Below are 20812 nucleotides of genomic sequence, written 5' to 3'. Positions count from 1 at the left end.
GCTTAAACGACTGGAAAATAAAACATTCATATATAAAAAAAACTAAATGCTTCATAGATGGAGTTTTATGGAGTTTTGTTCAATAGATGGAGTTTTATAACTCATCGATGTATTGTTGTCCTCTTCTTGCAATGTGTTTCGCCTTTGCCTTCATCTAATCAAGGCCTATATACTCTTCTAACTTTCCGAGCAAAAATCAATAAAATGGTCGTGTCACAGGATGATCATGACACAATCGATCATTATTCAATTCTCACTTGCTTGCATACTGGTGGTTCACGTTGGAGTTCAGTATTTAAATAAATGTATCGTCGTTCTAGTTCTAGTTATGCATAACATCTTTGCATACCAGTACAACAATACAACGCGAATGTGAAAGCTATCAAAACGTGGAAAGCTCCACTGACAAGCTATCCCATCAATAGATGACGCCACCAGCTTTTTTTTGTTGCTATTTTTTAAATGCTCCAGTCGTTTACCATCTGCTAAACGAAGTTTTTTTTAGATTCCTTTTAGCTTGAGAGGTTGAGCCGTTTAGATCACGTTTAGCATCCGTCTAGTGCAGAGCTCTGCAACCGCTTTAGTATCGCGCTTGAAAGCTAGGCTTTGAAAATTCAATTTGGCGCAGCCCACATCCATTGAGGGCATCTATTTGGAAGACTTAGTTCAAAGTTTTTGATTATAATAAAATATGGTTAAATCTTAAAATATGGAAAAATATGGTTAAATCTTAGACAAGCCTGTTGAAAATTTAATATTGATTGTGGGGAAAAAAATTACACGATATATATAGCAACCCGCTTTTCTTTTTCAAAAATACATTCATTCTCGGACCACGTCTGATAACGCCATAGGTTGGAGACCACTGGTCTAGTGGATTTGTGGCACTTGAACCAAGCTCAACTTTTTTAGATACCAAATAGCCAAAATTGCTTAATCAAGCAATTTCGGCAAGCTAAAGATCGCTGCTTGAATTCGGCTTTTGCAGTTGATAAACAGCATCAAAGTTCCTGGTGGTCCTTCTAAATAGCGCCTAAGCAGCTTCCTTATGCTACGGTTGCGTGGATTATTTTTCTTTGTGTTTTATTTTCAAGCAAGTGTTTTATTTTCATTGATGAAATAGACAACAGGACTTGTTTTGTTTGTGTACATGTGTGTGTTTTTAAATCCTTAATATTCATAAAATACACGAAATGTAGCACAATTTACTGTACAATCACAATCACTACCCTCAAAATCTCTTCTTCAAAGAACCAATCTAACTTGTGCAGCAGAGATGATGATGGCATGAGACGATTGACGGCACCAGTCTTTGACACATTGACAAGGGCCACCTCGTACCGATGTCATGTATTAAAAAGCTATAAAGTTCCACTAAGTTCAGTACACTTTCCTAGCAAACCTTCAAGTTCCATCGTGAACCATGCACATCAGGCTAATCAGCCACAAGGTACCTGAGAGTACCATGTGCTAGTTAAAAAGCGCCATAGTTCCGCAAAGTACCGTCTATCTCTTAATCACCCACAAAGTACGACATCGGAACAATTTTTTGTTAAACAGCCCCAAATCAGCTATAAAGTACAAGATAGCTATTTGGGATATTGCCATATTGTAATCAAAGAGAACATTAAAATATCTGTACAAAATCTGACCTGCTTGAGTTAAACTCTTCTTCCAGTGTCCAATTGCGTACAAGTACGCAACAAGTTAGTATGCAAGCTACAAGCTAGTATGCAAGCTACAAGGGTTACTTTTTATAGCAGATAGTTGTGGAAGGGTGTCTTAGTTTCGAACACGTCCACTGTATAATATTTAGCGCTAAATTTCATATTTCTGAGGAGTCCTTAGGACAGTCCTTCAATACGGAATTCTACATAGGTTCATGAAAAAACAGGATTCTCATTCTCAATGACGTGTAAACTTAATCCTGTCCTATGGATCAAGTGATACTCAGGACGAGTATAACATTGAATCTTTTAAAACATACATGTTAACTTCCAAGCTTCTTGACAAAGATTTAAATTATGATTAATTCCAAAAGTGCGTTTGAGTTTAAATCATTCGTGATCGGACTTTACCAAATAATTTCTGTACGTGAGATTGATTCTGTTCTTAAGCAAACTCCATTTGTTTCCTTCTAATAGAAAGTTCTCATCTTCCCACCATCGAGTTGATATGAAAAAAATCATGTTTTAAACCAAGGGTGTAAATGTTCTTTAAGGACATCAATTCTCGCCTCACACACTGCTAAAAATAGCAGCACAACATCCCCCTCTTTCACCGTACAACAATAGTTCCTATCGACAAAATTACCTCCCTGGAATGGGCCGAATCTCGCCATCAAATTCAATGCCGGTCTTGCCGAGAAGTGTATGCTCTCCGTCAAAACGCTCGACAAAGGGGCCCGGCCTCGAGATGACGGAACTCTGGCAGTGTCTGATAGGCGGCAGTGTGAATTGTGACACACCGATGAGCCGTTAGCAAAACTTATTTGCAATAAATTTGCCATGGCTCATAAAAAGAATGTTTCGAGAATGGGGGACTGGTGGAATTTTCGGTGGTTTTGGTGGTGTGCGTGTGTGTGTGTGTGCGGTTTGGCACGAAAGGGGTGATGGAATCATGACGATTTGAGGGAACGCAACGATTTCCAATGGATGGACGGAGCCTTGCTACATCATTTTCGTTACTGTTCATCAGCGGATGATGCTGTTGAATGGTAGAATAGGAGTGTTTTTCTTTTTTTTAAACACTTTTAAGATAAAAACCACGAAATAAATGAGATTTGAACTATATTTGAGGATATAAGAAGTAGGGTTTTACTGTAAATGGCTTGGAATAGTTTGTTAATGTGTTTAATATCACATATCTTTTGGAAATTATGCATTAATTTCTCTGGAGACTTATCGGTCAAAATAGTCAAAACAGTAAAACAATATACTTAGAACAATTGGAGTACTATACATTAACGTTAAAATCAGTATTTATAAAGTCAGTACATCAGTCTGTTATAATTAACTCTTAGCATTTTACAACAATTAATGCATATCGTGACCCGTAAAAATAACGATGAATATGATAATTGATAGACAGAAATAAAATAAATTAAAATAACGATAGACAGAATATGGTAGTTCAACAATTACCATCATAAATAGCGAATTAACTTAATATTTACTCCATTTCTCAATACATATTATCCAAAATATATTACAATCAGCATACCAATACTTGATTTACTTCTTTATTAAGTTTATTACTTATTTTTTTATTTTTTTTATTTTTTTAATATTATTATTATTATATTGCCGATCTCGTAATACAGTCGTCAACTCGTACGACTTAACAACATGCCCGCCATAGGTTCAATTCCCAAATAGACCGCGCCGCCATACGTAGGACTGACTATCTTGCTATGGGGGGGAATCAATTAGTCACTGAAAGCCAAGTCCACAAGTGGGTACAGGTAGGCCTTGACCGACATCGGTTGTTGAGCCAAAGAAGAAGAAGATTATTATTATTATTATTATTATTATTATTATTATTATTATTATTATTATTATTATTATTATTATTATTAAAGCATTTATTACTTGATAACATAAGGCCATTTATGTGCTTTGAATGTACTTAATAACATATGATAATCACACATCATATAGAGTTTTCTCCTATTTGCCGTAACGTCCTACGCGGACAAGCCGGCCTATACAGCTTTTCGAGACTAGTTTTGTACCACGCAACCGGATAGTCAAAACCTTGCTCCGGGGGGCCGGTCCATTCGAGGCTTGAACCCATGAAGGGCATGTTACTGAGTTGTTTGTGTTGACGACTGTACCACGGGACCGCCTCAAGATAGATATAGAGTCATGGCCATTGAATATTACACTTTTTGATGAGAAATTATCTCAGCCGGTCATGAGTATGTTGTATGTTGAGCATGCCGGTCATGAGTTCAAGCCCCGAATGGGCCGAACTCTCATACCTCACTATACTGCTATGGTAATAAAATAGCCCAATAGTGGTACAAGCAGGCCTTGAACAACAAGAGTTGTTGCGTCAAAGAAGAAGAAGAAGTTAAAGATGGGAAATTATTCATAACAACCCTCTGAAAAAGGTTCATTCAATGGGCTCAGGTTTCAATGGGAACAGCAATATTCAAAATTTTCAAGATGTTTTTCAACAGCTGTCATTATTTGTGACTGTTGAGCTGTTGCAAAAATCTCACGCAATTGTTTTATAATGCCGTTAACATTAGAAACCTACCCGGAAAATAGTTTGAAAGTGTGTTACAGCAATACAACATTAAGATTGCTAAACCTTATAATGGTTTTATAGTTAAATGGAGCCCACTAAAACACGTGATTGGACTTTTTGATGGTTTAAGCGTGAAAATTTTTTAACGTATTTAACCGGAACAAATCAACGTAAAACCTGTTTCGTACAAACGTTTCAAATCTTTTCCAAACATCTTCCAAACATCATCATCAAACAAACAGAAAAATTAATCATACTAGAGCTTATCAAAAAGAGTATATTGCATGCACAATAACTAGCAATTGTTCGTTAAATTCATCATTATTTTTGTGCATTTTTAACTCAAAAAAGCTATTTTTTAAAGAATACAGCAAATAATAAAATAATGCTCTTTATTCACAAATTGGGCTCATGTTTAATTTCAAGCACGATTTCTATTCCGTCGAATAAAACCGTTCGCCATGAAGTGCGTCAAACTGTGTCACGCTAAATTTTATTGCACCAAAAAACCAGAAGCGACACCTTCCTTAACCAACCGGCGTTGGACGAGGAGGGAACAGACCCACCCTACCCATTCTAATGTACAATCGGTACCGAATAAACTAATGTTCTCTTGGTGTGAAAACCGGCAAACCATTTACTCACTGTTTGTCATACACCCGCGCGCGCGCGTGGTTGCAAAACATTCCCCATCAAACTCCGGTCAATCGGAAACAAAACCGCCTGTCACAAATGCCTCTTCCCCCCGTTTTTGGAGTGTGGAGATGCTGCGAGATGCCATTTCTACACGGTTCGTCACGCCCCACGGCTCGGTTTGCATGGGAGGGCTAGCGCGTACGGCGAGCGATTGTAGCGCTTCTTTACTAAAGAAAGCTAAAATTCCCTTCCCAAGCGTTTCCCTACTTTCCTTTGCAAATGTGCCGATGGCCCAAAAGGTGTAGGTGCTGTGGAAATGGCCGCATAAACAATGACAACAGCAGTAGCAGTAGCAGCAGCAAAAACAAATGAAATCGAGCGAAAGGTGATTTTGTGTGCGGGTTTTTCCTTTTCGCAAAATTTCTTTCCTATTTCTGCTGCTGCTGCTGCTGCATCACGATCTTCACTCGAAATGCTGGAATGACTCCTTTTTGTTTTGTTTGTTCTTATTTTTGCATTTACAACGAAAGGACACATTTCGGACGAGGGTTTTTTTGTTCTTGGGGGAAACGCAAACCGGTGTAGGGGAAAGCGGGGCAAAATGGCACTGTTAAGGATTTTACTCTGTATCTCATTCGGTAAACGAGTTTACACTGATATTTTGACGGCAATCAATGCTTCAACGTCTTATTCATGAAAAACAGCTAGAAGTAGATAAAATAATAACAACAAAAAATTTGTAAAATGAAATTTAAAAATCAACAGCAAAAGTCATGGAAATGTTATGTAGTGCGGGGTAATTGGTCTCACTATAGGGCAAAACGGTTTAAACACAAACTTTAATAAAATATCAAAACAAAGGGGCAAAATGAACCACAATATTGGACATCTGGTTGCATTCTACACAAAAAACTTTTTTTACTGAACTTCAAATTTCAAATTCAAATTCAAATTTTACTGAAATTTTTTAACTGAAGTTTTAGTAATCCTTTCAGTAAAAAGAATGTTTACTGAATCATTCAATAATGTCCGGTGCTCATCAAAATGACAGCTCGTTTACTCAAATCCCAGTAAAGCCATTCTCATATTACTGATTTTTCAGTAGTTGGTAGCGATTAAAAAATGACGAAATACTTCTTTTAAATTGAGTTTTTATTGATGCGCAGATATTGCCAGTCGCTCAGTTCATATTAATACATGTTTCGTGTTGTTTTATACAGTTTTTATACTGTATTTCACCGCCGCAAGTGTAGATGGTTCAGTAAGCCCTCACAGACACCACGCAATTTCAGCAAGCACAGTGGATTGTAGCAAACATTTCACCAGGGTGCCTGTAAGCGCCTACAAAATCAACTTTTTGCACATCACGAGCAAGTAGGTACCGCTGTTTGTTTTGTTTTGATGTTCTGACAGACAGGTCGAAATGACAGAATGAATTGCTGCATTTTCAGTAATTTGTTTTACTGATATTCAGTGAAACGACTAATTTGACACTGATTTTACTGATTTTCAGTAAAATGTGTGTTACTGAAATGCATTCAGTTAATTTTTTTGCTGAAAGTCAGTAAAAACATGACATTCATACTGAAAATCAGTAAAATATTCTATTACTGAACCGTTTCTGTAAAAAAAAACTTTACTGAAGCAGGATAAGATAATTTGCTATGTAGGTAGAGTTATAAGAATAGAGATTAAAATTTTGTATTTGTATTTTAATAATGCTCGTGTTGGAAGTGATCTTTTATATTGATAGAGAATACAAACAGCATAGTTTTATTTATGTAAAACCAATATATTGTAGCGGCCTTTGTTTACACAACAGCGTCATCATTTTGCTGCTGTTAAAACATTCCGACCATTTTGCCCTTAGCTGGAACGACCATTTTGCCCCAAACGATACATTAATTTAAAAAACTTTATATTGAATTAAAATGCTTATTTTTTACGTTAATTTTAGATAAATGTAATGCGCCTGGATATACATCCTATTTTCTATATTTATTTGCTAAATTCGTATGAAAGCTTATTTTCGAAACGGTCAAAATAACATCGTTTTGAGCAATTATTTTATGTTAAATAAATAACTATTATTTTATAAATCTTTTGATTTATTTTGAAATGTTGTATATCTTACATTGTATTTGATGTTTTTCTATTATCAAAAGTCATTTTAAACGTGTTACACCGTTTTCGAGCCAAAATAAACAGTGTTAATAACATAAGTAAACATGTGACGGCCAACTGAAATTCTGAAGCCTTTCTGAACATTGTTGAATCGTTACTAAACAAGCGATAAGTTGGTCCGTTTGTTCTATGGGATTTAGATTTTTGTTGAGGGCTTTCATATACAAAAACAGTTTGAATTTATTTGCCGACAATTTATCCTGATATGTTCAAAAATAATAAACGACTATTACATTCGTACAAAATACATTAAAATGAAGTTTCATACAATTTGATTAGAACAAATTTAACATCGAAGAAACGAACACGGGTAACATAAATATACGTTAAAGTTGGGTAAAGCAAATGTATAGTTGCGATTGAACAATGTTCAGAAAGGCATCAGTTAGCCGTCACATGTTTCTTATAGTTGAAAAATGTTCAAAAGCACCTTGACATTGTTTATTTGCCAATAATGCAGATGACCCTTTCGCCCCGCTCTCCCCTACCAGAAAGCACCCGAGAAGAAAAACGAAACAAAGTGTCAAACAAACTCGAAATGGAAGAAGCGAAGCCCACTCTGATGGACGCCTGACGGGTTAGAAAACAGCGAGACGGTCGCCATCTTTCTCTCTCACCCCCTCTACCATCTCACTCTCATTCTCTCTCTCCGTCGGGGGAAGGATGCTCAAACGGGGGTGGGTTTGATGGGTGGTGGTTTCCGTTTCGCTGAATATGCCGGTGATAAGCCTGCAATGGGGGGTGGGGGAGGCTGGAGGAATGAGCAGTACAAGAAGGGGGACACAAGTTATGAGTAGGGAAAAACGAAGCGGCAGCTTGTATTAGTCCTCGTACTCGTCTTCGTCCTGTTTCGTCCGTCCGGTGGTGTTGGTGGTGGTGTACAGGGCGGACAGAGCGCCATGGTGATATTGTAAGCGGACATAAATTTCGAATATAAATTAGACGGAAAAAAGCATAAACCCGGAGGGACTGAGATGGAAATGATGTCTAATGCGAAGGGAAAACTCGGCTGCTGTTGCTATTGCTGCTGCTGCTGCGCCTGCTTCGATGATGTTTCGGTGTTCGGTCGTCGGTGATGTGACGGTGCGAGAGCATGGAGCAATGGGATTGTAAGAGGTGGTGGGAGTGAAAGTGGCGGTGGGAGGGGGGCACGAGATTGACGAGGGTCGAAGACTGAGCGCTATGAGCAGCACACCGGGGGCGAAAGGACACGCGCGTCTTGGGCTTGATGCTCGGACTCGGGGAAGGTAGATTTTTGTTCGGTACTTTGTCATGCCTTCTCGCTCTCTCTCTCGCGCGAGCTCTTTCCACCATCGCCTACTGCTCTAATGATTGTAGGAATTTGGCGCCGGGCAAGTGGTAATGGGCTGCTTGGGACCGGGGAAGGATGGTGGATCATAATTGTTGAATAATAACATGAGGGTCTTAAATTTCAACCATGCGTCGTCCTTCGGAGGCTCCTTCGTATACACCGCAGGCTTATCGTACAGCATCCCTTTAGTCTCCCCGGGGGGAGGGTGGGTGGGATGAGCGAGACCAATTTACACCCGTCGTGGGGTGGTAGCATATTTTATGTTTATTTCGTTTGTATAAAATATGGAAGAAGAAAAAAACCTTTTTAAAATGTATTCGTTTTGCGAGAAATTATTTTAATATTTATTCTTCCATCCCTACTTAATTGCCACTCAGCTAATAGGCAATTCTCACCTTCACCGAACAAATCCAGATTTAAACGATGTTCGTTGCAAATTGCTCCAACTTTTCCAACCTTCCGCGCGGCCCAGTCAATCCTTTCGGTTCGTCCCATTAATCTTCAGCCCGCAAAAATTTCCGCTTCAACTTCAATATTCGTTTCGATACATCTGACACCGCCAGCTGACTGTCGGTCGACGGTTTTCCCCTCCGCAGCACGCGGGCAAACGCGTTCTTATATTTGATTAAAAGATAAGACTGGTGGCTCAAAATTTACGACCCAGCCACGCCACACACACACACACACACAAGACTGGCCATGAGCGGAAGAGGGGACTGTTTGGCGGGTGCGCGTTTTGACGCGCCGATGGAAAAGTTTTCCAGCAGAAACAGCTTCCGTCACCGTGACTTCACCGTGGGGTTTTTCGCTTTCTCCCACCACGCAGACGGCGATAAAATATGTATTTCTATTCGCAAGGAGTAGCAGCAGGCAGCTCGAAAAAAAAAAGAAGAAGGACCCTGAAACGGATTGGTACACACACACATAGCGTGGGCACAAGACACATCATTTCCCAAATATCTAAAGGGGCAATCTAGCCAGGGAGTTTGGGAGGCAAAGGCGGCCTCCTCGCTGGTAGGATGTGTCAGCGACAATCGGTTTTTCCGACAAGGTGGTTTCAGTGGGGGGGGGGGGGGAGGGAAAAGTGAGAGAGACAGAGATAGCACGTGCCCTGTCGACCAAGTGGTGCCCAATGGTAGTGCGCGCGTGCGAGAGGGTTGCGAAAATTAGTTCTGCTGGCAGCGGCATGATCATTAAATGTAATTTATTTGATTTAACACCAACTCTCGGACCATTAGCCGGTAATTACCGGCGGTTGGGGTTGAAGAGCCTTGAGGTGAGAGCGGGGGAAAAAAGGCACCCAAAAAACCCTCCTGCGCTGCCGCCCGCCCGCTCGATGGCTCGCTGGTGGAGTATAAAATTTCAAGGTAATGGACAGCGCTTCGAATTGGGAAAAGTGATGAAGCCGCCCGCGGGATGGACGACGAATGTTATGGGCTGTGGGGGGTTTTTTTTTACGCAGAACGATAATAATTTACGCCTTCCGCGAAGATTGATGCGCTTGCTGGACGAATTGGACAGGACAGGAAATGGCGCTAAAGATAAGCGAGGGACCCCGAATCGGCACTCGAACAAAAACGGAATTTGCCTTCACGATCCTGATCCTGCTCAAGTAGCAGTAGTAAATCAATGTATCACAGTTGGCAACGCATTGTTGGCGTCGCCTGCTTCGATTGGGCCCTGATTGAAATGTGTGACAAGGATGTTTTAATGTGACTGTTCGGTACGACATTTGTACGATATGATAATTGCAGTTTATTTGCGAAAAGAAGGAAACAAAAATGGCTCACCAGGCATAAGCCCGAACGATGAGGCACTCATTCCCCTTTTTATTTATTTTTTATATACACATACACACACACACACACACACACACACACACACACACACACACAACCACACAAACGCATTAAGATTAATGTGCAAAATCCTGTATCCCTCCGTCAAGTGAAAATGACGGCAACAAAAAAACACAACGGCCTCGGCGACGAACCCGACGAACGTCATTTTGAAAGGGTCGCGTACGGCTCGGGGTGAGAGCACGTGTGAACGCGGGCAGAGAAAAACATGCGCCATCGTAATTTCTTTCCCTTTGTGTGTGTGTTTTGCGCAAGGGGACACTTACTTGTCGTATTAATTCATCTTGCTTTTGTCTTTTTTTGTTTGCTTTGATGATATCGTTGCTGTTTTTCTGCCGTTTTATTCGTTTTCAAGCCTAGCATGTAAAGGAGTAGGCTGAGAAAAGGACTTCCTTGGTGATGAAGATACCCCATACCCCTTCCTCTACCCACCCATCCTACTGACGGCAGTCACAGGAAGCTGACAGGACGCTGATGAGTGCTTGGTGCGCGTTTTGACACACGCCAGTAGGCGGTGTAAATTTTAAACCCACAGTTCCACCAATTTCAGCATGTGTGTGTGTGTGTGTTCCTTATATGGGTAGTGTTTGTGTTTGTGAAAAATATTAATTCGTCCGTCTTCGCGCGGGTTGGTTGTCTACTTGTGTCTACATTGTGCCGCGGGAAAAGCGGTCGCGCTACTTGGAAAATGACTAAAAAGCCCAAATGGAAAGCGTGGGCAAACACAAACGGTGTTGTACTTCGCGGTGTGCAAGCAGGATAGCAGAAAGCATTCGCTGATGATGCCGCTGATGGCGCACAAGACACAAGACGAGATGTTCGCGTTTTGTCAGCGTCGTCCCCCGAAACATCCAAAGCGTCGTCCCTCTTTTTTGACTGAGAGATGAGATCGACGCGAAGGGAAAGAGCGTACTCTGCCACTGCGCTTCGGCAAATTTCCCTCTCTCTCTCTCTTTCTTCCACTCCCTTATCACTTCAACCCCTCCCTCCCCCCACGAAGCCACGACTCGTTATTTGTTTTTCCGTTTCAGTTTTCATCTCACAAATCCACAAACCCTCCCATCCCCCGGTGCTTTCCCTTTCCCCTTTTCTCCCCGTTGTGGGTCGTGGTGCGCTTTCTCTTTCTTACTTGACGCGGCGCAAGGTAAAGGGGGAAAGGGAGTGGAGTGTTTATGTGTGTGTGTGGTACGGCAAATCGAGCAAGGAAAATCCTTGGCTCACTTGATACAGATGGTGAATGAGTGGTGGTGGTAAGGGGTGCTCTTTCGTCCTTGCTTGTCCTTGCCCGCGTTCCGTCCGCCCGTCGGGTGGGAGGGTTTTGCGCTGTGATGGATGCAGGAATAGCAGCAAAAACTCATCCGTCGGTTCGTGCTCCGTGTGTGTGTGTATGCGAGCAAACATTGGTTCCTAACGCTTTGGGAGAGGGCGTTGGAGTGGGCTGTGTGTGGGTATGTGGGGAAGGGCCGCGAGGGGTGGTTGTTTTTCATGAACACAGTGGTATCGGGGGGAGGGAAGGAGGCGAAACCGGATCACATCACATCACATCACGTCTTCGTCGTGTTCGTGTGATGGTTGTATAGTAGTGGTGGGCTTCATTTTGGTTGCCATGCCGGCACTGCCGGGGCCCGTCTTCGGTCTTCGCTCAGCAATCGTACTGTGTGTCTGTGTGTGTGTCTGTGTGTATATAGTGCGATTGCTTGGATGCTGCTTTCTCCACGGTACGTCAAATAAGCTTCCTTGTTCCAGTTGGGACGGGGGTTTGAGTGATGTGGCTTTGGAGGGGGGGAGGGGGGGGGTTGAGGGGGGATGAACACAGGATGACGGAAAGTTTATGCTCGAGAGTTTTGCGCAAAAGAGCGCAATCGTACTCAGGAGAGCAAAAAAAACTGAGATGGAGAGAGCGAATGCAAACGAAAAGGAAAGAGATGCCTGCTATTTAGATATTGGTGTAGCAACGAACCCCCCCATCCGACCCTCTCTTTTTCGTGTGTCTGTGTGTTTGAGTTGACTGATGGGTAGTTTGTGATGGGTTGACGGAAGGGGGGGGGAGTGGAAAGGGGGCAGCACGGAAGGACGAAGCGGCAAAGTGGTTCGGTTGGTTCGTCCGTATATAGTAGGCGGGTGTTAGAGCACGCTGCTGCTGCTGTGAGTTTGCTCGAGCAATTTTCTTTCCATCAAATCCAGCAAAACAAAAAAAGGAAAATAAGGGAAAATATTCGCTGCCGAATGGATATTGTGCGCTCCATGCGCACCACTACATGACGAACGGGTGGGTTGGTTGTACCAGCAGCTAGCAGCATGCCTTGGCTGTAGCAATGGATGGGGAAAAAATGGTAAATGTTGATGGTGGATTTTAGTGGATTTTTCCTGTTTCATAAACATTGAGTTAATCCGCGAAATAAACCATGGGTTTGGGGAAAAAGTGGGGGCAAAATTCCTTCCACACCGTCTCACTGCGTAACCGGGGCTTTGTTTAAGGTTTTCCATCACAGTGGGCGGTGGAAAATCGTTCACACACACACACTCTGTTATGTAAAATAAGCGTGCTCAAAATATTGTCCAAACCTTTCGCTGCTGTCATTCAAAAAGGAGCGCAAAATTTAACCCCGTGGACTCCGGGCTTCAACAATACGATTCCTACCCTTTGCATAAGCAGCATCCGGCATCGCAGGCCTTTTCTTATAGGTCTTATAGGTATATCTTTTTCTTATAGGTCCCATCGGTTCCATCCTTCAGCGGGACAAACAACCATCCGCAGCGGCTCGCTTTTGAGCGATTCGCTCAAGTTGCGCGAGGCGCTGGAAGTTTCTGCTCCCCTTTGGGCATCCCCCACAACCCCTCGATTTCCCTCCTCACACCATCCCAAAATCCACTGGAATTTTGCGGGGAAAAAAAGGAAAAACACACAACGACGCCCGTCCGTTTATTCGCCCTCCTCTGCGGCACGGGGACGCGATAAGCGATAGCGGCAAAAAGGGAAAAAGCGAACAGTGGCGGGTTGGGGAAAGTTATGAGAACAGATCCCGACACGTCTCGGGATGGATAAAAACCGCCGCCTTGCCGCTTTGCCCGGATATCCCAAGCGTATGCTTCGATTCTGCGTGTTTTTTCCGCTGTGGCGAGCCGGCGGTCGGTGCTTGAAATGAAGGGAAAGTGGTCGGGGTGCGGGGGGCGATATATTTACGATTATAACCAAAGTTTCCTTTTCTTCATTTTGATTTGATTTGAATTCGACAATAAGGCTTCAAAAAATATATTTCACGTCAAAAATGGCCTGCGGCGGGCGGATTGTCGGTTTGTGTGTGGTGTTGGGTGCGTGTGTGTGTGTGTGGGTGCGATCCTTATTTTTGGGGTGGATTTTGCTGCTTTCTTCTCCTAGCAAAGCCGCACATCACTACCACCACCACCACCACTTTTCCTTCCCCGTTCGGTGTGGTCGTTTTCTAGGCGAGATGTTTCCGGGTTCCGGGCGCCGGGTTGTTGATGAAGATGATGACTTTCGAGAGTGGAGTGAAGGGCAAGTGGGGGTGGCTATGGTGAGGGGGAGCAAAATAGCAAAATGAATCTACGCTGCTCTGGTTGGGATTGGGGAACATAGAAAGGCAAAAACATGAACTTACCATAGCCCCAAAATGATGAGCGGGTTGTATGGGAAGGGAGATCTTTCTTGAAAAGGAGTAGAAAAACGGCTACACTATAGAGGAAAACCAAAAACCAAAAAAAGGATCTGCCCTTTAACGGTGATGGACGGAACACGGCACGGGACGTTTGGTCCGTTTTTACCCGGCGCGCACCGTTAATGATGATATGCCCCGGCGTGTTCGGTTTCGCTTGATTTCGGCCTTCGGTGTTTTGCTGTTGTTGGTTGTTTGGGCAGGAAAATTGAACACCGCTTGCGTTCGAGCGCATAAATTCCCGCTTTTATTCGCCTCCCGTCGACCCAGCACCTCCGCTGGTAGTCACCATAGAAACCGAAACGACGGTTAAAAGGTTGAACAGGGCGGAACAGGACGATCTAGGCAGGCCGAGCCGAGCCGCTGAAACAGGTGGGTATACAGAGCAACAGGGAGAGTGGGGGAGTGGTGCGTGCAAAAAATCCTCCCCCCCAAAAACCCACCCACCTAGCAAGAAAGTGTTTTGTTCCGCATTGGTTCGATCGTAAATTTGCGAACGCAAAGCTAATTTCCTTTTTCGGTATGATTTTCATATTTATTTTTATGTCCGCGTCCGGGGTAATCGATTCCGGCCGCTGCTGATGTTGGCCGTCTTTTTTCTGCTACTTTCTCTCCTGCTCTCTCTCTCTATTCCCTCTTTTAGAAGGGAAGAAACAAGTTCCCGACCCAGCCAATCCAGGCTCCAGGCGCACCCTACATGCCGTTGTGCAGCTCAATATAAAGACGGCAGCCAGGGGAAAATTGTAAAGAGCGATGAGTGAAGCTCAGGTCAGTGGTAAAGTAAAAGTGCCAAGGAATCAAAATGATGAGGACTCTAGACTTCGTTGTTTGTATGCTTGTTTTCTTTTTTTTTGCGCATGAACCCACGGCCAAACCTCGAAGGGTCGATGACTACTGGTTTGAATGATGGCAGATTTATTGGACCGTTGATATTAGTTTGATTGGCTTCTGCGTAGTTTTGGTGCGTGCATTTGTTTGTTTGTTTCTGTTGTCGGTCGTCCTTTTTGCGCATTTCTTTCCGTTTTGTCTTTGCTGAGGGTGCGTGAATGTACATGGCTGTGTATGTGTGTGTCTGTGTGTGTGTGTGTGTGTGTGTGTGAATTGCTATTAATCAGCTGAAGCGTTTGGGTGGACTGCGACTGCGTTTCGGTGATAATGGGTGACTTGTGTTGGAAGAAAGTAACGGGAGTGGAGCCACAAGAAGTACTTAACGAAACGGCGGGCGAAGCCATTAGTGAGTAATGGTTATTGTCTGTGAGTGAAAGTTGTTTTCTACGTCGCTTCTCGCTCCTCGGAGCCCCCGTCGTGCACGTGGAAAAGCTAAGGACACGGTTTTATTGACGCTTATTGAGGGGTTGAAATTTACAATGTCTTCGTATGTATTTCCTAATCAAGAAGATACGATCATAAAGTGCAGTGACAGGGGAAGAAGGAACACGGAGAGGAAGAGAGGGCTCATGATAGTCAGGTAAGGGGAAAACCATCAAACTTTATGTATATTGTTTGGTTGTTTACTTTCAGAGTTATTGCACGGACGATTGGAAATGAATAGCGTTTGCCTTCCTTGTGCTGGAGTGATGTACCTGTGTCACTCGGGGCGGGGGTGGGGCTGGAGGCAGCTAATTAGTTTGCTGGGGAAGAAATTAAAAGCAATAATTTATGCAAAGTTTGCTCTATTTGCTTAAAAGCTAATATCGATAAATTTGGGTTGTCTTTGGGGGTTTGTTGTTCGTACCTTTTATTGATACTGGATTGAATTTTGCTTTGAACTTTCTTTGATTTGTTTTAATTGCTTTGTATTTCGTCTCACTTTTTGTGGAACACCTTTTGCTTAAATACTTTTGTATGTTTATTTGTGCTTGAATTTCTAAACCCCTCAAAGCATTGTTTCGAGAAGACACATCTTATGACAAAAATAACGCAATGAAAGTAGAGCTTTGTACGTTGTAAAAGGTTCGAAATGGGATGTCACCATTCTGTGATAAGGTAAGAAATGATCTAAAATGATTAACAAATTTTACTTTGTTTGATTTCCACTGTAAATTTGAAGCATTTTAGTAGCTCGATGACGAATAAAATGTAAAGAAGAATTAATTGCATTAGTAAACATTACCCCTTGCTCGGTGTTGCTAAGCGCCTTAAGTTATGCAATATGGTTCAAATATACATTTTTTGCTAATGCCATAAGCACTTTCTCAACTCAAATGACGACTTTAGTGGACATTAGTGTATCAAGCGCAATCAAGTTTTCTTATCGTGAAATATATCTACTTACAGGATTTCCCACGATTTATCCCATAGAATTTTGGTTCATTTCTTCAATTTATTGGTATCGTCCGATTGAATATCAATAGAATTGAACCAAAAATACTGGGACATGCCCCAAAAAATCGTAGTTAATCCTGTAAAAATAAATGTAAATCTTATATGAAAATACGTGAAAATACGAGAAATTTGATTGCATTTTAAAAATTTGGATAATCTAGTACTAAAAATAGTAATCAAATTTAAACCAGTACACAATAACACACTTCAGATGGGAGACTAACTTGATTTCCTTCATGTTAAAGCTCCAGATTCTATGAGAGAACGATCGCGCACTTTTGTCGCAAACGCGCTTCAGACATCCGAAATGTGTTTGGACAACCGAAACGCGCTTGGAAAACCGAAACGCGCAAGTCAACCGGACGTCCTCAGAAGACCACGGCGAAAGAAGACCGTAAAATTGTTAATAGATCGAAAAAACACTGATCGCAAGGGCGGTGGTCCTGCTTATTACATCCAAAACCTAACCCAAAACACAAAAAAACTACTAACGAATCTATCCGGAACGACATACTTGTGAAACAAACTCACACACCAATAACAATACACTTTCAAACATACATATACACACACACACACACACACACACACACACACACACACACACACACACACACACACACACACACACACACACACACACACACACACACACACACACACACACACACAAACACATACGAACCACACATAAACCTGGCCCAACGGGTGCATGGTGCGATGAAAAAACCAATGCCCTATATTATTGTCCGATACTGTACCCGTAAAAATATCATCCCCAAAACTACCTCACCCCAGTTCAGTCCACTACTACCAACGCCGTCCGTGGAAACCTATTCGGAACGAGAAATTTGATTGCATTTTAAAAATTTGGATAAACTAGTACTAAGAATAGTAATCAAATTTAAAGCAGTACACAATAACACACTTCAGATGGGAGACTAACTTGACTTCCTTTATGTTAAAGCTCCAGATTCTATAAGAGACTGAATCAAAAGGCATTAAATGGTAAATGGTAATTACATTGTAGCATGTGAATACAGTTAAGCACTTAGCTTAGTGTGTTCCGTTGTATTCACCGCTCTCAGCATCATAAGGCTTGTTTTCCTATTTATATTTTCCTGTTTGGTAACAAATAACCTAATCGAAGTAGTTAAATTTATTATTTCTAAATCAAATACAACCAGCATCAGATAATTTCAACTTTTTTTTGGCTCACTCACAGATACTTTAAAGCATTTTTAGGATGCATAATTGTGAAAGTACCTTGGAAGTTTATGTGCCATGTTAAAATTGCTATAGGCGTTGTGATTTAGACCTAAACTGAATGTTATCATTGTTTAATAAGAACACTAAACTACTGTATACAGTTTCGTATAGAGCTGCTTAGTTCAATGACTACACTTCAAACTTACCGAAATGAGCCTGCTCTCTAACCATGGAGCTGCTTAGTTCAATGACTACACTTCAAACTTACCGAAATGAGCCTGCTCTCTAACCATGGAGGAAGTAAATATGAAGGAGTAAGCTAACAATCTATCGTCAATCTCACCAACATTCTGGGTCTGTAACATCTGATCCACACTTTGTACGATTGTACTTTGTACGAATTTGTACTTTGTACGAACATTTTAAACTTTTGATAATATTTCTACAGCATAATATTCAGTTCATCAAACGTGTTTTAATGTGCAGCTAACTGTGAGTTAAAGGAGAAATTTCAAAGAAAATTGTATTCAAAATGCGTCCTCAAAATTTATCGAAATGTCCCACAACAACTTTCGCCACGGTTTCGCTTAAACACCAATTGTATGATTACTCATCGCAACATTCATCACCCAGTAGTGTTTTCACATTCCACCAGTATTTGTGTTTGTTTAATGGGAGGCAGGTCGGATTTTGTGCTTATTTGCCAACTTTCCCAGCTCAGTCTGTCGGTGCTCACTGTTCGACCGTATCTGTTCGTAGTTTTCAATCGTACCCGTAAAAATATCATCCCGAAAACTACCCCACCCCAGTCCAGTCCACTACTACCACTACGCCGTCCGTGCAAACCTATTCGGAATGGTTTCCTCTTTCTCTAACCCTCCCCTCCCTCCCCCCCCCACATGGGTTAGTTTGTTGGTATGAATGCATTGCGCTTTGCCCCACGCTACTACGGTGAAATGTTTCCGCTCCCGGGGAAAAATCCTTCTATGATCCTCGTCATCATCCTCCCGGTGCGCCACCACCTCCCCCCTTCACTGTTTCGTGCCGTTTCCGGGGTCCCGAAAAATTTATGCAACATCCCTCTTCACGGCACCCAACCTACTCATTCCCCCTTTCCCCTCATACCCTACCCCCGTATGCCCGATCGGCATCGGCCCCGTTTCGGATGGCTAATGCAATAAATCATAAATTAAACGACATCTTTAGAAATCATAATCATAATTTCTGTCGCATTGGAAAACGGGGCCCAGTGGCTCGGTTCGGTTTGAAACGCTTTCTCTTCGCTTTTCCTCTTGGGAATGACACCTGCGGAATGAAGCGGGCTGAGGCCGTTGTTGTGCTGGTGGGTGGAAGTGACTGTGAGGAAGGGAGCCTGATAAAAAGGGTAGAATTTTCCGCTTTTTTTTTCGTTGATATTTTGTATGAGTGTCTGTGTGCCTTTTTTATATCCAAAATTTGTTGTTCCACGATCCGGCAAACGAGACAGACAGAACAAACGATTGGATGAGACAATTGGAAATTTTCACCCTGTTTCACCAGTCGGGGAGGAAGAACCGGAGAAAAAAGCATTCCACAAATGGATTTCATGCACGATAATTAGGGTCTGCTTCGGGATTGGAACGAGTGAATGTCTCTGAAGCACTTTTGGGAGGGTATTGTGTGTGTGAGGTAAAAAAACCTTAAAATATAAATCCCAATTCACGCAGCATAACGTTAAAGGATCGCATGGTTGGTTTAATCATTTAAAAAAACTGAGGTACAAGGATAATTTTTGAGGTGGATAGAATTGATGGAGGAATGATTATATTTAGATTTCAAACTTAACAATATTCCAACAATTCCATGTTTAAAATCCATTAAATTTAACGTGACAAGATTTATGGAACAATTTTCCTTTGTTTTTAATGCGGGTTTGAAAGACAAAGTTAAACATTTCAATCCATTAAACGGAGCTCTACCCAACTCCACCGAATCCATCGCAATGTTGTGATTCATTCCACACTCACAACTTACACACAGCCATTCCGCTTGGCAAACGATCGATGAAACTATCTAAATCCAATCATAAGTTAGTTTTCCACACTTCAAGGAACCTCCCATCCAACGAGGATCCACGATGGAGTTTTGCCCGGGATTGATGGGGAGCAAAACTATCCCGACTCGCTCCCGATTTGCACCGATCACGGAGCATTCCGGTCCGGGTTCGGAGTTTTTAACCAAGAGGAGGAGCCAGAGCGTCACATGAAAACCAGAGTCAGACTCAAGGGTTGCAGCGCAATTGCGAATGTGTGGACTTGGTCCACAAATGGGTAAGATTGCAGTGCCATTCCGTCGACAGTGTGGCTGTTTGTGTCTGTGTGTCGATCAATATGGTTCCCGTTGCCGTCGATCCCGCTGCTCGGGTGGAGTGCCCAAGGACAAAATCTCTCAGTCCCTTCAGACTGAAACGTGGCACCAACTGGGAAGCGTGGAACGACCGGCGGGGGTATATAATTGAAGGAAATAGTTTCACCACGACAGGCCCCAGCAGTGTGTCTCCAGCAGGGGAGATACGTACGACGAATGCAGCAATGAGTGGAAGAATGATGGAAAAGCGGACCGAAGATTAGCGCACCGAAAATGATTCGAGCGACTGGTTGGAAATAAATCTTGCCGTAAACTTTTAACATATTTCTTAATCGTCCCGAATGCAACTGTCGCATGCCGGGCGGTTGGATGCATTCCCTTGCGCTCTCTCTCTCCCTGCCCGCCGTGTTGGCGTGTTACTGGCAAACTGATTCCGTTTCGGTTTTTGGGAGCGTTGAAGTTGCAAAGGGAACGGGATATAGTGGATGAGTTTCCGGTTTCGCGATGGGGGCACGTATGAACGCGATGGGGAGGTGTGTGTGTGAGAGAGAGTGAGAGAGAGAGGGGCTAATAGAGATGCTCAGCAGCCAGATGGTTTCCAGATGGAGACGGGAGTTCTAGCCGATTCCAGGAAAAGCTTCAGCTTCGAGTGAAACGTGACAGTTGCATGCGGGACCGTATGTGTGTTCGTTCGTTACATGACGGCTTCTAGTGTAGGTAGTTGTGTGCATTTCAGGAAATATTACATATTTTGTGTGTATGTAACATTTCAAGAAATTAAAAGAAAATTCGAAAAATATTAGGTGCTTTATAAGTTCATAAAAAAGGTTATAACAAAACTTTTTTTCATATTGTTTAAAGCATTAAACCTTTCTGGGAATTATTGTGAATCTCAGGTTCTTTTCCCAAATCAGTATTCAGTATAGTAAGTCAGTATTTTTAATATCTTTATTTTAAGCTTACACAGCTCAAGATACATGAAGTTTACTATTTCAAAGAGTTGTAATCAAAGA

Source organism: Anopheles arabiensis, chromosome 3 (genome assembly GCF_016920715.1).
Source record: "Anopheles arabiensis isolate DONGOLA chromosome 3, AaraD3, whole genome shotgun sequence".
Lineage (NCBI taxonomy): Eukaryota > Metazoa > Arthropoda > Insecta > Diptera > Culicidae > Anopheles > Anopheles arabiensis.
The sequence above is the reverse complement of the archived record's forward strand: the minus strand, read 5'-3'. Positions refer to the sequence as shown.